Below are 13,734 nucleotides of genomic sequence, written 5' to 3' on the forward strand. Positions count from 1 at the left end.
GAAACCCGGGCTCAGGGTTGAGAGGCATAAGAATTTGTTCAGAGCTGTAAGGGAAGTATGAGAGGGACTAGAGGCCCTTGGGTTTTAGCTGCTCATGCCAAGGGCACTGTTCATTCTTTGGAATGTTGTGATCATTCTGTTCTCATTATTACAGCCATTGTAACTGTAATGAGAATGTATTGTGAAGATACAGTTGCACAGTGTAGAACAATTTTCCCTAACTTCACCATGTATCTGACATTTTTTAAACATTTTTCTGCTACTTTATTTAAAATTTGAAACCTAAAATGATTTTCAGCATTCTTTATCAGTGTACCTCTCTTTTGACAATTTCCAGAATCATTATCTTCCTAAGAACTAGCAATAAACTCCTATATTGTTTCCCAATTCTCAATTTTTAATCACAATAATGTTACATAATCTAATCCTCAGACCCTCAGTTTGTTATCCAAAAATTAATATTTCTTTTTCTGCTTTGATTTCTTTGACTTTTTTTTTCCAATAACATTACTTTTTGGTGTTTTCAATTTTGATTCAGTGGGGTCTTTTTAAACCATTTTTCTTCACGATAACACCAAAACGTGAATATTTTAGATTCAAAAATCTAAGAAAATATAGAAATACAGGAAATAGAAAAGACAAAAGTATAAATAAGGAGAAAAAAATCGCTGTAATAGTAGCATCGCCATAAACTATACTTTATGGATCTGTATCCTGGTTCTATTACAATAAATATGTATGGTTGTGTATGTGCACATGTACATGTGTATATTTGTATTGTGCATACACATACATTAAGTATTACAGATGAAATTAGGACTATACCTATGGACTACACATAGAAATATATTTATGTGATTTATATATATGTTTTTGTAATCTTGCTTTTTATTTTATTTTATATAAAAAGTTTTATAATTTATCACTAGTTTTTATAAATGATTTTTAATTTGTTTCATAGCCTTCATCTTAAGGATCCACTATAATTTATTTTATTAGTCTCTCATTGCTATAATTTAGTTGATTCTTAAATACTGACCATTAAAATTATAGTACATTTTGATGTATTAATACTAATAAGGTCAATTGGTATGACAGTAAAAATAATATGGTAATATTTTAGTTAAATTTTATTTCTTTGATCATATTTTAATAATTTTGTGAGCCCTTTATTTTGGATAGTATCTGTTTTTCCTTTGCTTGCATGTATCATTTTCCTTTACTCATTTATGGTTTTTTTTAAAAAATGCATATATATTTTTCTTTTCTACCTTATATTGAAACTATTTTTCTAATTTATTTTTTATATTATAGCTAGTTTATAGTTTCTATATACAGACATTTTAAGTTTATGTGCTGTGGAATATGTTGGCTTGTATTTATATTTCCACCTTTGTTTTTATGCTTAAGATCATTTCTCAGTCTGTAATTGTATTAATTGTATCCTTCTAGTTCACACAACTTGGCTTTTACATGGAATGATTTAGTATAGCTAGACTCAAATAATCATCTTAGCATTGTTTATTTAAAAATCTACTGCCTTTGACTGTTTTAATTGCCCTCGTTTTCATAGCTAACATGATACTTATTGGTGTCCTCATTTTGTTTCATCTATTAGTTCTTGATTCAATTTCACAGGCCTCTTTATTTATAATATTGGGATAATTTTAACCATGCCCCTTATTATCTTCAAAAGGTCATTCTTTTTTAAATACATTTTCCCCTTCCTGTGACATCTTATTAACATCTTAATTTTAGAATTGTAAAATTAACTTGAATAAAAATTATTTCATATTAAATCTTCCATTCTGGATTGTGGTATATCTTAGTGTTATTCGAATCCATTCTATTTCTATGTACAGTTTCTTTGGCTTCGTAGCTTTGTTTTCATTTAAAAAAATGTTTATTGTATATATTTTTGTCTTTGTTTTTTTTTCCTTTCTTCCTCCTTTTCTTCCTCTTATCCTTTTTTTAAAAGTTTTGAAGTATTTTTTTCATTGCACAAAATATACATTGTTATTCATCATCATAAAATTTGAAACCATAACAATATCTACTGTCATAACATTATCTACTGATTTTTAAAAAATGGTAATCTTATTGTGGAAAATGACTTGCTTTGTTCTTCTTTTCATCATGATTTCTATTTTCCTGTTCCTTACTTCTTATACTTACTGCACACCTGCCTTTATGCCTTATTGCTTTTTTCAACTGTTCTTCTATCAAGATGGCCCTCTGATATTAATACCTCATCAAGCAAAAAAAATCACCTAAAATCAATCAATCAATCAATCTATCTATCTGTCTATAATGTTTTGTTGTTGTTTTCTCCTAATACCTCTTATTCTTTCTCCTTTCTCCTTACACTCTGCTTCCTCTTCTTTTTTTGAAAGAACTAGTTGACTTGCAAATCATAGAACCTTGTTCAAACTAGGTTAAACAAAAACATGAGTTTATTATCTTCTATAACTTAAAGAGTTTTGCATGAAATACCACTGAATACGAGTACTCAGGAAATAATAGCTTCAGGATGTATTTCCTTCTAGCTTGAGCTCTCAAAAGAATAAAGGCACTTTTTATTTCAATGCCTCTCTCAAAAGGTTCCTAAGTGGGTCTGCTTAGATTTCACACACTCCTGTGGATCCAATCCAATACTCTGTTTGAGTATTCAGAGTTCACTGAGATGGAGAGAGAATACACCTTTGTAAATTAGCTTAAAAAAATCATTTAGGATTGGGAGAAGTTTCCAAAAATGTAAGGCAGGAGAGCTGAAAAACAAATTATACAGATAGTAATATTAATTAATATTTTTTGTGGTTCTGAATATTTTTAAAATTATATTTTATATTGACTACTGTTGCTGTGAGCCAAGTTATTGACTTTTATATAGTAACACTAAAGTTTCTCACTGGATTACTTTTTCAGTTGCCATCTTCTTATTTTTGGTAGAATATCATGTCATATGCAATAATAAAGAATAATATCTGCATTCTTTTAATTACATCATATTTCTTTTTCTTATTGCTAATTTAAAAATATTAAAAATGCATAATAGTATTTATTTTTATATTTTTTATATTATTTTAATGGATATATGCTATTATTATTTCCTCATTAATAGGATTATGACTCTTAGCATGAAATTCACAGGATTTTCTCATTTTAATAAATAATATCTGTTTTAACTTATGTAGAATACTTTGTAAAATTTATTTGTTCTAATTAGTTATGCATGCAACAGAATGCATTTCAGTTCATAGTAGACAAGCAGTGCACAAATTTTCATTTTTCTGGTTGTACAAAATGTAGAGTCAAACCATTTATGTCACCATACATGTATGTAGGGTAATGATGTCTGTCTCATTCACCATCTTTCCTATCCCTATGCCTTCTCCCTTTCCCTTCTTTGCCTTTGCCCTATCTAAAGTTTCTCTATTCCTCCCATGCCTCTCCCAACCCCCATTAAGGATCAGCGTCTACTTATTAGAGAGAACATTTGGTCTTTGCTTTTTTGGGATGGGCATAATTCACTTAGCAAGATATTCTCCAACTCCATCCATTTACCTGTAAATGCCATGATTTGATGATATTCGACAACTCCATCCATTTACTTGTAAATGCCATGATTTTATTCTCTTTTAATGCTGAGTAATATTCCATTGTGTATATAAATCACTGTTTATTTAACCATTCAACTGTTGAAGGGCATCTAGGTTGGTTCCACAGTTTAGTTATTGTGATTGTGCTGCTATAAACATTGATGTGGCTGCATCACTGTAGTATGCTGATTTTTAAGCCCTTTGAGTATAAACTAACAAGCATCATTGTTGATCCATTAAAAATTTTTTTTTAATTTTGTCTAATGCTGTGTATTTTTGTCAATATGTTATTTAGGCATTTTGCTTTTGAGGTGTTGCATGACTTAGAATAATTTCTAATTCATGTATCTCTGTGTGTGTGTGTGTGTGTGTGTATGCGTGCATGCGCTTTGTGCATGTGTGTCTTTGTCCTATTTTCACATTTGGTATTAAGGTTATTGAACTATTTAAAGTGATTTTAAAAGTTTTTTTTTCTATTTGCTGCTAAATATTGGGTACTTACTATGACATTTTTAAAAAATTAAGGTTATTGAGGTATAATTTAAATACAGTAAAATATATACTTTAATTATATTTTGATGAACCATGAATATGTATGTGTACGGTTTTATAAGTCTTAGTAAAAACATATTAAGATTTAAACATTTATTTTACCCTAAAAGTTAGCTCTTTGCAATTAATTCACTTTCCTTCTCTGATTCCTTATAAACTGGACATATTTTCTGACATTCTAGATTCAAGATCCTTTTCTAGAATTTCATATAAATGAAATCTACTTTTCTATAGGTTTTATAGCTATAGTTTTGCTTAGAATATATATTTTTTTGTGATTCATCAAAGTTGTTCATGAATAAATACTCTATTCCTTTATATTGCTGGTGGCCTTACATTATATAGATAATCACACTTTGTTTATTCATGCACTTCTTGATTAGCATATGGGTTCTTTCCAATTTAGAGTTTATATAAAAAAATACTACTGAGTGGTACATGCCTGTGATCCCAACAACTCAGGAGGCTGAGGTGGGTGAATTGCATGTTCAAAGCCACCTCAGCAACTTATTTTGAGTCCTGTCTCCAAATTAAAAATAAAAAGGGCTGGGGTGTTGCTCAGTAGTTGAACATTTTTGAGTTCCATCCCTAGTACCGAAAAAGAAAAGAAAAAGTGCTACTATGAAAATGTACATGTTGTGGTGAGGACATATTTTCAGTTCTCAAGGGTTAATACCTAGATGTGAGCTTTTTGTGGTTATGTAAATTACATATTTAGCATTATAAAAAAGCTATCAACCTTTTTCCCCAAAGTATTGTATTATTTTGTCCTTTTTCTTCATTAATGTAGAATGGTTTCAGCTTGCTTTTGCCAGTTTTTTAAAATTCTAGTGGGTGAGTAGTGGTGTATTATTTTGTTTTTAATTTGCATTTTTTGAATGACTAAAGACATTGAGCACCATTTCTTGAGATTCTTGGCCATTATTACAATCTTCTGTTAAATGTCTTCAGTTCTTTTGCCTATTAAAATATTGGTGTGTTTTATTATTATATGTATATTCTACACACACTCACACACACAAATCTTTTGAGCCCAAGTACTTGTCAGATATACATATTGCAGGTCTGCATGTTTGTATCCTTGACACTGTTATTTGAGGAGCAAATCGGTTTCATTATGAGAAGGTCCAATATATCACTTGTTTCTTTTTTGTTTCATTCTTGCAGTTTCTTATTTGAGAAATCCTGGCTTCACTCAAAATCGTTAATGTTTTCTCTCAATTCATACACATATTCTGCTTCCTGCAATTAAATGAGACTGAATCAAAGCAAGTAGAGTTGAAAACATGAGAGGACGAAAGGGCTTGTCAAAGTTATCTTTTACTTTATATGTGGTTTAGCAGCATGGCAACTAATGTGTGACTTTCTGGGGTCTCTAGAGGATGGATATGCTTTTCACTAATGTCCTTCTACTCTATCTAGTTGAGACATTAGTGTCTTCTTTCCCTGCATGACCTCTGGAGTTGTTCAGCTTGTAGCTCCTTGGGCTTTATTCTATGCATGTGTAGGTTTGTATACAGCAACAGACACAAAGAAACTGCCCTATAAATTTCAAAGCTCTTCTTCTTCATGGCTTCTTCCTCTCTAGCATTCTGCTGTTCAAACTTCAATGGCTTTCTCCTATGTTAGCAAGATCGCCATGCTCTAACTGGATTCACCCTTCCTACACTGCAGTCAAGAAAGGACCTCCTAGCAGAAAGATATTAGATTATAGGATTCAAATAATTTGTTTCTCTTCTTTCAGGGAACACATTCCTGTGATTGTTGTTGTCAAATTTTAAACTTATTTGTTCCAATTCTTATCCAGTGTTCTTTTTTTAGAGAAATATCTGCAATGGATATCCATCATGACAGGAATTGGATTCTGTAAAGCATTTACTTATCTATTTATTTTTGTTCTTAATTGAGGTAAAACACATAAAAATTTACATTTTAGCCATTTCAAGTGTATAATTCTGTGGCATTAAGTATAAAAATATTGTCATGTAACCATCATCACTAACCATCTCCAGAACTTTTTCTCCTTCCCAAACTGAAACAATGTTCCTTTGAAACATTAACTCCCCTTTACCGCTTTCTGTTCAGCCTCTGGAAACCACCATTCTACTTTCTCTCTGAAATCAACTATTTTGGTCATTGAAACTAGGTTGATCATGTAAGTGGAACCATAGAATATTTGATCTATTTTTGACTTTTGTATTTTCACTGTATCATATCTAGTCAAGGTTTTCCCATATTGTAACATGTGTAAAATTTTCTTCCTTTTTAAGGTTGAATAACATTCCATTGTATATTAGAGATTTCGCTAATCCATTAATTTATTGATGGGTTTGTAGGTTGTTTCCACTCTTTAGCTATTGTAAATAATACTGCCATAAGCCTCAGCCTTCAATTATTTGGTTATTTACCTAAGAATGGAATTACTGGATTTGTTTCTCTTCTTTCAGGGAACACATTGTGGTAATTCTATTTAATTTTTTTTTGAGAAGACATCATATTGTTTCCACAGCAGTGGTACCATTTTGCATTCCCACCATCAATGCACAAGAATTCCATTTTTCCATATCTTCATCAATAGTTGTATTTTTTGATGTTTTAAAAAACAGTAGAGGTTCTAAAGAGTTGGAAGTGATATTCAATTATGGTTTTAATTTAATTTTCTTAAATTTAGTATTTTTTAAATCAGTTTATTTACCATTTACTTTTCCTCATTGATATGTCTATCCTACTCCTCTGCCCATTTATTTTTTTAAATTGAGTGTTTGATTTTTATTTGTTACATTGTGGTATTCATCTGAAAATTATCTGCTTTTTGATGAATATATTTTCCCATTCTGTGGGTTGTCTTTTCACTTTGTTGATTCTGTCCTTTAATGCACAAAAGCTTTTAATTTTGATAAAACTAAACTTATCTATTTTTGCTTTCATTGCTTGTGCTTTTTAAAATCTTTTTGGTATTCTTTGAGAAATCAGGGAATCAGTGCTAAATCCAATCTAATAAAGTTTTCTATTTCTGTTTTTTTGGAGGTTTTATTGTTTAAGCTTTATAGTGTTTTTCCTAATCTTTTAACAATTTTTAATTTAAAGCAATTTTGTCTGGTATTAGTGTAGCATTTCTACTCTCTTTTGAATTGAATATTTTTTTTCATCTTTTGACAAAATGAGTCTGTTATAGATAGAATATAGTTGGAGGCTGGATTCTTTGTTTTGTTTTGTTTTGTTTTGTTTGTTTCCCATTCTGCCAATGTACACCTTTAGATTAGGGGTTTCAATACATCTACATTCACCTGCGGTGATCTACTCTTTTGTCATTAGTTTTCTACATGTCTTCAAGTATTTTTTGTTCCTCATTTCCTACATCAGTGCCTTTTGTTGGGTTTAGTTGGCTTTCATACTGACATGCTTTTAGTCTCATTCCCTTTCTTATAAATCCTATAGATAGTTTTTATGAGGTTACCATGGAGACCACAAATAACATACTAAAATTATACCAATCCAACTTAAACTGATACTAACTTAAATTCAATCCCATGAAAATACTACCTCTCTAAAGTTCCACTCCACCCTACTTAATGTTACTGATGACAAAACTTTTGTCTTTATACATTGTCTACCCTTGAACATGCAGATACAGTTATTTCTATTCATTTGTCTTTTAAATCCTTTTTGTTCCTCATTTCCTACATTATTACCTTTTCTTATGTTTAGTTGATTTTCATACTGACATGCTTTTACAGAAAAGTAAAGTTATAAACCAAAATTATGATAGTATTGTTTTCTGTATTTGTTGTGTGTTTTGTCTTTACTGGAGAACTTTATATTTTCATGACTTCAAATTACTGTCTAGTGGACTTTTATTTCAATTTGAAAGATGCATCAGCATTTCTTATAGGACAAGTCTAGTAAGTAAAGGAGCTTCCAGCTTGTTTGAGAATATTTCAATTTATACCTAATTGTTAAGGATAATTTTATGAGGATTCTGATATATTTTTGATGCCTAGAATTTTATTCTTCTTTCTACTCCAAAGATCTAGAATTAAATCAATTTAATGTTCTTTAAGTCTAACAATACACTATGTTAACTCTTTTGTATTATTTGGTATCTCTTGTTTTCACTCTCTTTCCTACAATATTATAATCAGGCAAAAATAAAGCCAAAACAAAGTAAATGCTAACATCCTTAGTGGCACTTGATGTGAATCCATTAGTCTCACCTGTGGACTCAGTGAACATAATAAGGAACAATTATTATTCTTGCTTTTGGTTGTGATCACCAGCATGTCTGACTGTTGAGTGGCCATCATCTGGACTGACTAGTGCCTAGCACAACTGAGGAAATAAACTTTTCCACACATGTCTCATCTTCTAGCTGTACAGACCAGTCGCCTGGTTCAAGTCCATTTCAAGCCTCTGCTTCCTTCAAGTCTCCTAAGGTACTATTTGTCAAAGAAAGTCCTATTTTTGTTTCTTCATTGTGGGTTTGGGGCAAATCACCCCACTTAAATGAGAGAATACCTCAAAGTGACACAGTAAATGGCCCAGACTTGGGAAAGGGTGATGAATTGGAGCCATCATTGTGCTCTAACAAAGCTACCTATGCCCCTTTTGTGAGGAATATACTTATCTGTCCATTTATATTCTTATTTATTTTTAAAATATTTTTAGTTGTAGATGGATACAATATCGTTATTTTGTTTCTTTGATTTTTTTATGTGGTGCTGGGGAACAAACCTAGCACCTCATACATGCAACGCCATGCATGCTAGGCAAGCACTCTTACCACTAAGCCACGACCCCAGCCCTGTGTTCTTATTCTAGATGTGTTATTCTTATTTATTTATTTATTTTTACAAAAGCTGAAATTGATTATTTTTTAATAGGCCAACTTTACAGTTACATGTCTATTTACATATCATATATTTTTCTCTAGTGTAACTTTAACATTGTCTTATGCTTTCTAGTTTCATTACTTCAATTTTCAAATTTTCTTTTATTTTTGTATATTTTGTATATTTTGTATATATATATATATATATATATATATATATATACATATATATATACTGTTATATGATTAAATATTTAATTTATATTCTAAATATTTTTATATTTAGAAATTTATGTGTTATGTTTTGCATAGCATAGCAGTTGACATTTGGGTTTTCAATATTTTTTAATACCCTATTTTTCTATTTCTACAGTTAAAAATTTTGAATTTTTACAAATTACTCCTCTATTAAGAACTTTTTGCACCAAGCCCACTTCCTCTATACTCCTTTTAATATATGCTTCTGTCTTATTAGTTTAATTTGGACATACAGAAATAACTTTTGTTATTGCTTTTCTGTTTTATCCAATTTTGTAACATTCAACCTAAATCAGTGTTCACCTTATTTGCACATTCACTTTCAATCTTTTTCATACTATGAAATTCTGTTGATCTTATCTCCAATAAATCTAACATTTTTAAGTAACAATGATGATTCAGAAAGTGTGCTGTATTATTTTTCGTAGAGTCCTCTAGAAAGACATAGACTTCTAAGGCCTCAAACTTTTCACTTATAACTTTTGTCTGTCTGATGTATTCATTTAAAGGAAAACATGAAGTCATCATTACTTCATTCCTCTGTTTGCAACCTATATTTTCTGCCTTACTATTTTTAGGATATATCTCTCTTTCATGGAACTCCAAACGAATTTCTAGGAAACCTCTTGGTGTGTCTGATTAACTGACTTTCTCTGCATTGTAGTGAACCTTCTCAGTTTGCAACTCCTGGTATGCAATTCCCTTAATTTTTGTAGTTTCTACCCACCCCCTCCCCAAAGCCCCAGCCCATGAAACAACAACATTTTAAAATTTGAATCATCTTTCTTTCTCTTGTATGTATGTTTGCCTTCATAATTTTAATTTTTTCTTGTTTTATTTCATGCTATAAGAGAGTTCCATGTTTGTTATGACATTTATAATGTGAATTTTAATTCTGCAATTGCTTCGCTTTACTTTCATAAACTAGAATATTTCATTATTCTGTTCTCCATGTGATGCTGTGTTTTTTTTTCTTTTTTAACCTCAGTTAATTTTCTCTTAATGGCTTTCTGCTTTGTGTTTCTGAAATGATATTTTTCTTCGCATTCCAATGGGGATGCTATCTCTATAGAAATTATTTCTGCAATTATTTGTACATCTGGTAATAAATAATATATTTCTCTGCTGGTGGTTTTGGATGATAATTTCTTTCCTTTATTTTTTTTTCACAGTAATCCTACTGAATAATTCCCCATTATTCATTCTAGGGCCATGTAACAGCTACCTAGAGTTGGAGTGGGTCAGAAGTTTGGATTCATTGATTGCATTGGGCCCTTGTCCAAGTTCTGCTGATAAGATAAGGTGGAGGTACAGAATTTCTTACACAACTTGAACAGTGTAGCAAGCATTCATAGGCACTATGATTCAATCTATTTCTTCTCTTACTTCCTCATTCTCTAGTACTTAAAACATATAAAGAATCAAGGTTTTAACTTTCCAAGGATACCTTAGTATTTTTGCCTGGGAATTGAATGTATAACTTGCTTCTCCTTCAATGTCTTTCTCCTTTTACTGTACCTCAGTGATTATGACAATATTGCAAATATATATTCACAATTAAGATTATTATAAAATATATATGTCCAGTAATAAAATAATATTTGTTAGTTCATTTCTTTTTGTTTTTTTTCCTGATAGATTCTTAGAAGTAGATTTGCTGAGATAAAATATACTAACACATTTGTGAATATTTCATATATATTGACCAATTCTCTTCCAAATATTATAGAGTTAATGTTCAAGAAGGAATATAAGCACACATTCTCATTAAAAGTTTATTTGGAAAAAAAACTTTGGGATTATGTTGTTATTATGAAAAGAGTTACAATTCTGAAAATCAATGAAAGAGAAAATAAAAAGTGGCTGTTGTTTTACTATGTGGCAATGAGCATTTTTAATCTTTCTTAGTTATTTTATTTTCTGCCTTGGTTTCTTCTGGGAATTATAAAGGGAGAGAAAAAGAAAGAGAAAGAGAGAGGGAGAGAGAGAGAGAGAGAGAGAGAACACATATGGTTTCATAATGACATTTAAAGTGATTTATAATTTTGTGCCAAGAATAAGTGTGTGGTGCACACATATGGAGATACACACATAAATATAAATTTTTCAAAGAGTGTGTCATTTTATATGTTCTCACTGTGTTTATCAGTCATTTGGTATTTACCCTTATCAATGGTATAGGAAGATTTGTCTATTTTTATTTGATAGAAAATGTTATCTTGTTTTTATTCATATTCATTAGATAACTGGTCAAGTAAAATGTCTTTTTACCTAAAGCTTATTATTCATATATAAGTACTATTCTATAAAGCTATTGTTAAAGTTCATAATTCAAAATCAATTTATCTATCTTATTGGTGGTGGGCTCATCACTTCTTTATTAGCAATATTCATGACTTTAGTCACAAACATTGCTATAATTTCCTATTTTATACAGATAAACAACTCATGATTTTTAACCAATCGTATTTATTTATATTTTCTATTGTAACTTTTTTATTATTTCTAGTTTAGAAATTATATTTTTTTGCCTGATCAGTGCATTACTTTGAACAGTGCAGTTGATTAGTGAATTATATTTGATTGCTAAGAAAATTTTGAAATCCCCCAACCCTCATATTCAATTTTGTTCTTTATAACAGCATCAAGAATCCAATAATATCTAAGTTCTCAGCTTGATTGACTTTTTTAATTTTAATTTCAGAGAATAAAAGACCATGCATTGAATTCTCTCATCTAAGTGTAAAGGATTCCTGAAAAGATTTGTTTATTCCCAGATTAAAGATAGTTCTGATGATGTATACAAGGAACAAGCTGAACTGTGCTGAGCCACTTTTAGGGCTCAATAACTCACTCAATGTTAATTTCAACACACAAAAGAAAACAGTCTGGCTGATTCTTGGATACAGACCAATGGGCTCCACCCCATCATGGCTTTCAAATTTTGTAAGGAGTTTATTGCATAAAGAAGATATTAATGTAATTGTAGTAGACTGGAACCATGGTGCTACAACTTTTATTTACAACAGAGCAGTTAAAAACACCAGAAAAGTTGCTGAGACTTTGACTGAGTACATTCAATATCTTTTGGTAAGTCTGGAAATTTTATCATTAATCTTGCTATACAATATATAATGTGTTATGTAATACTACTTGTGATAATAAAAGTAATACTTTTTTTCCCAAAGCATTTAGAATTATAGCTTTGAAATTCTAATTTGTGCAGTCTTATTATCTTTGCATCAAAATATAATTGTATATCTAGATTTACCTTATTTTAAAATAATTCTCATAAGCATTTATTATGATTAATTTAAAACATTGTAAGACTTTTTGACTCTAACTAAATTAACTTTAGAATAAAGTAGTGATCCTAAGTGGGCAGAAGGGATAAAGTATATAATCTTTTCATTCTTCGGATATTCTCCATAAAATATGTCTTAACATGTTTACATTAATCAAATATGAATTTGGTAAAAGACAGGGGAAAACAGTCTGAAAAGTAGATTAATTTTATCAATGTCAAAGGAAATTCCATTCAGGTTTGCTCAAAGTGGGGATGGGTCAGGTAAATTTAGGCCAGTTCTGGGTCATCTATAGTTTGAATGAGTTTTCTTAACCATGTCAACCTTTATGGAGACTCATGTTTGTCCTGAGAGGTGGTGGTTATGGGTAATTGAAATCAGAGGCCACTAACTGGATTGTGCTACTTATATTTTAGAAAAAACAGACACAAGGAGGTGGAACTTCTAAAGCTGTTTTATATCTCACACAGAAAACCATGTGAATTTAATCAAGTTTAGGATGTTCATGTGAAATTTGAACAACTTAGGTTACATACATGCCTATAAATCTGTCTTTGAAATGGGAGTCAGAGTATTGCATTGCAAAGACATGTGAAATCCTAGAACTTAGGTCTATTGAGGGCAGAATTGGTCTATTGCTCATTGTAGAAAAATTTTTAAAGTATACCCTTGGATGAATACCCTTCTCCACAAAACTGAAAATGATGGATACAATATTTAAGAGAGTTTCAGGAATCATCTATATTTAGTTAATGTTTCTATAATTCCTGTATTTCTAAATGCCTAAGCTTTCAAACTTTAGCTTAAAATGTACGAATTTAATTATTTTTTTTTTACATAGACTAACCCTTTAATAATTTTACTAACTTTGTAAGACAGGTAATGCATGTGCATATTCTTTGGGGATAGTGAACATTCTGTTTCTTAGTGGAAAATTGAGCATAGTCTGTGGCCAATAGAGTAGAAGAAACAAACTGGTTGCATCAAAAACATAGCAGCTGAAGCCAATAAATAGTTTAAAATAAAGTTACCATGCCTACCTTTTCGTGCCTTTGGTTTGTCTTGGTAAAATTTTCATTCATAAATAGTAAGATTATCTTGCTCTGCTACAAATCATGTATGTATTTACTTTAATGTCATATATATGTGTGTGTGTGTGTACACACACACACACACACACACACACTTTTTC

The sequence above is a fragment of the Callospermophilus lateralis genome, unplaced genomic scaffold, assembly GCF_048772815.1.
Source record: "Callospermophilus lateralis isolate mCalLat2 unplaced genomic scaffold, mCalLat2.hap1 Scaffold_105, whole genome shotgun sequence".
NCBI lineage: Eukaryota > Metazoa > Chordata > Mammalia > Rodentia > Sciuridae > Callospermophilus > Callospermophilus lateralis.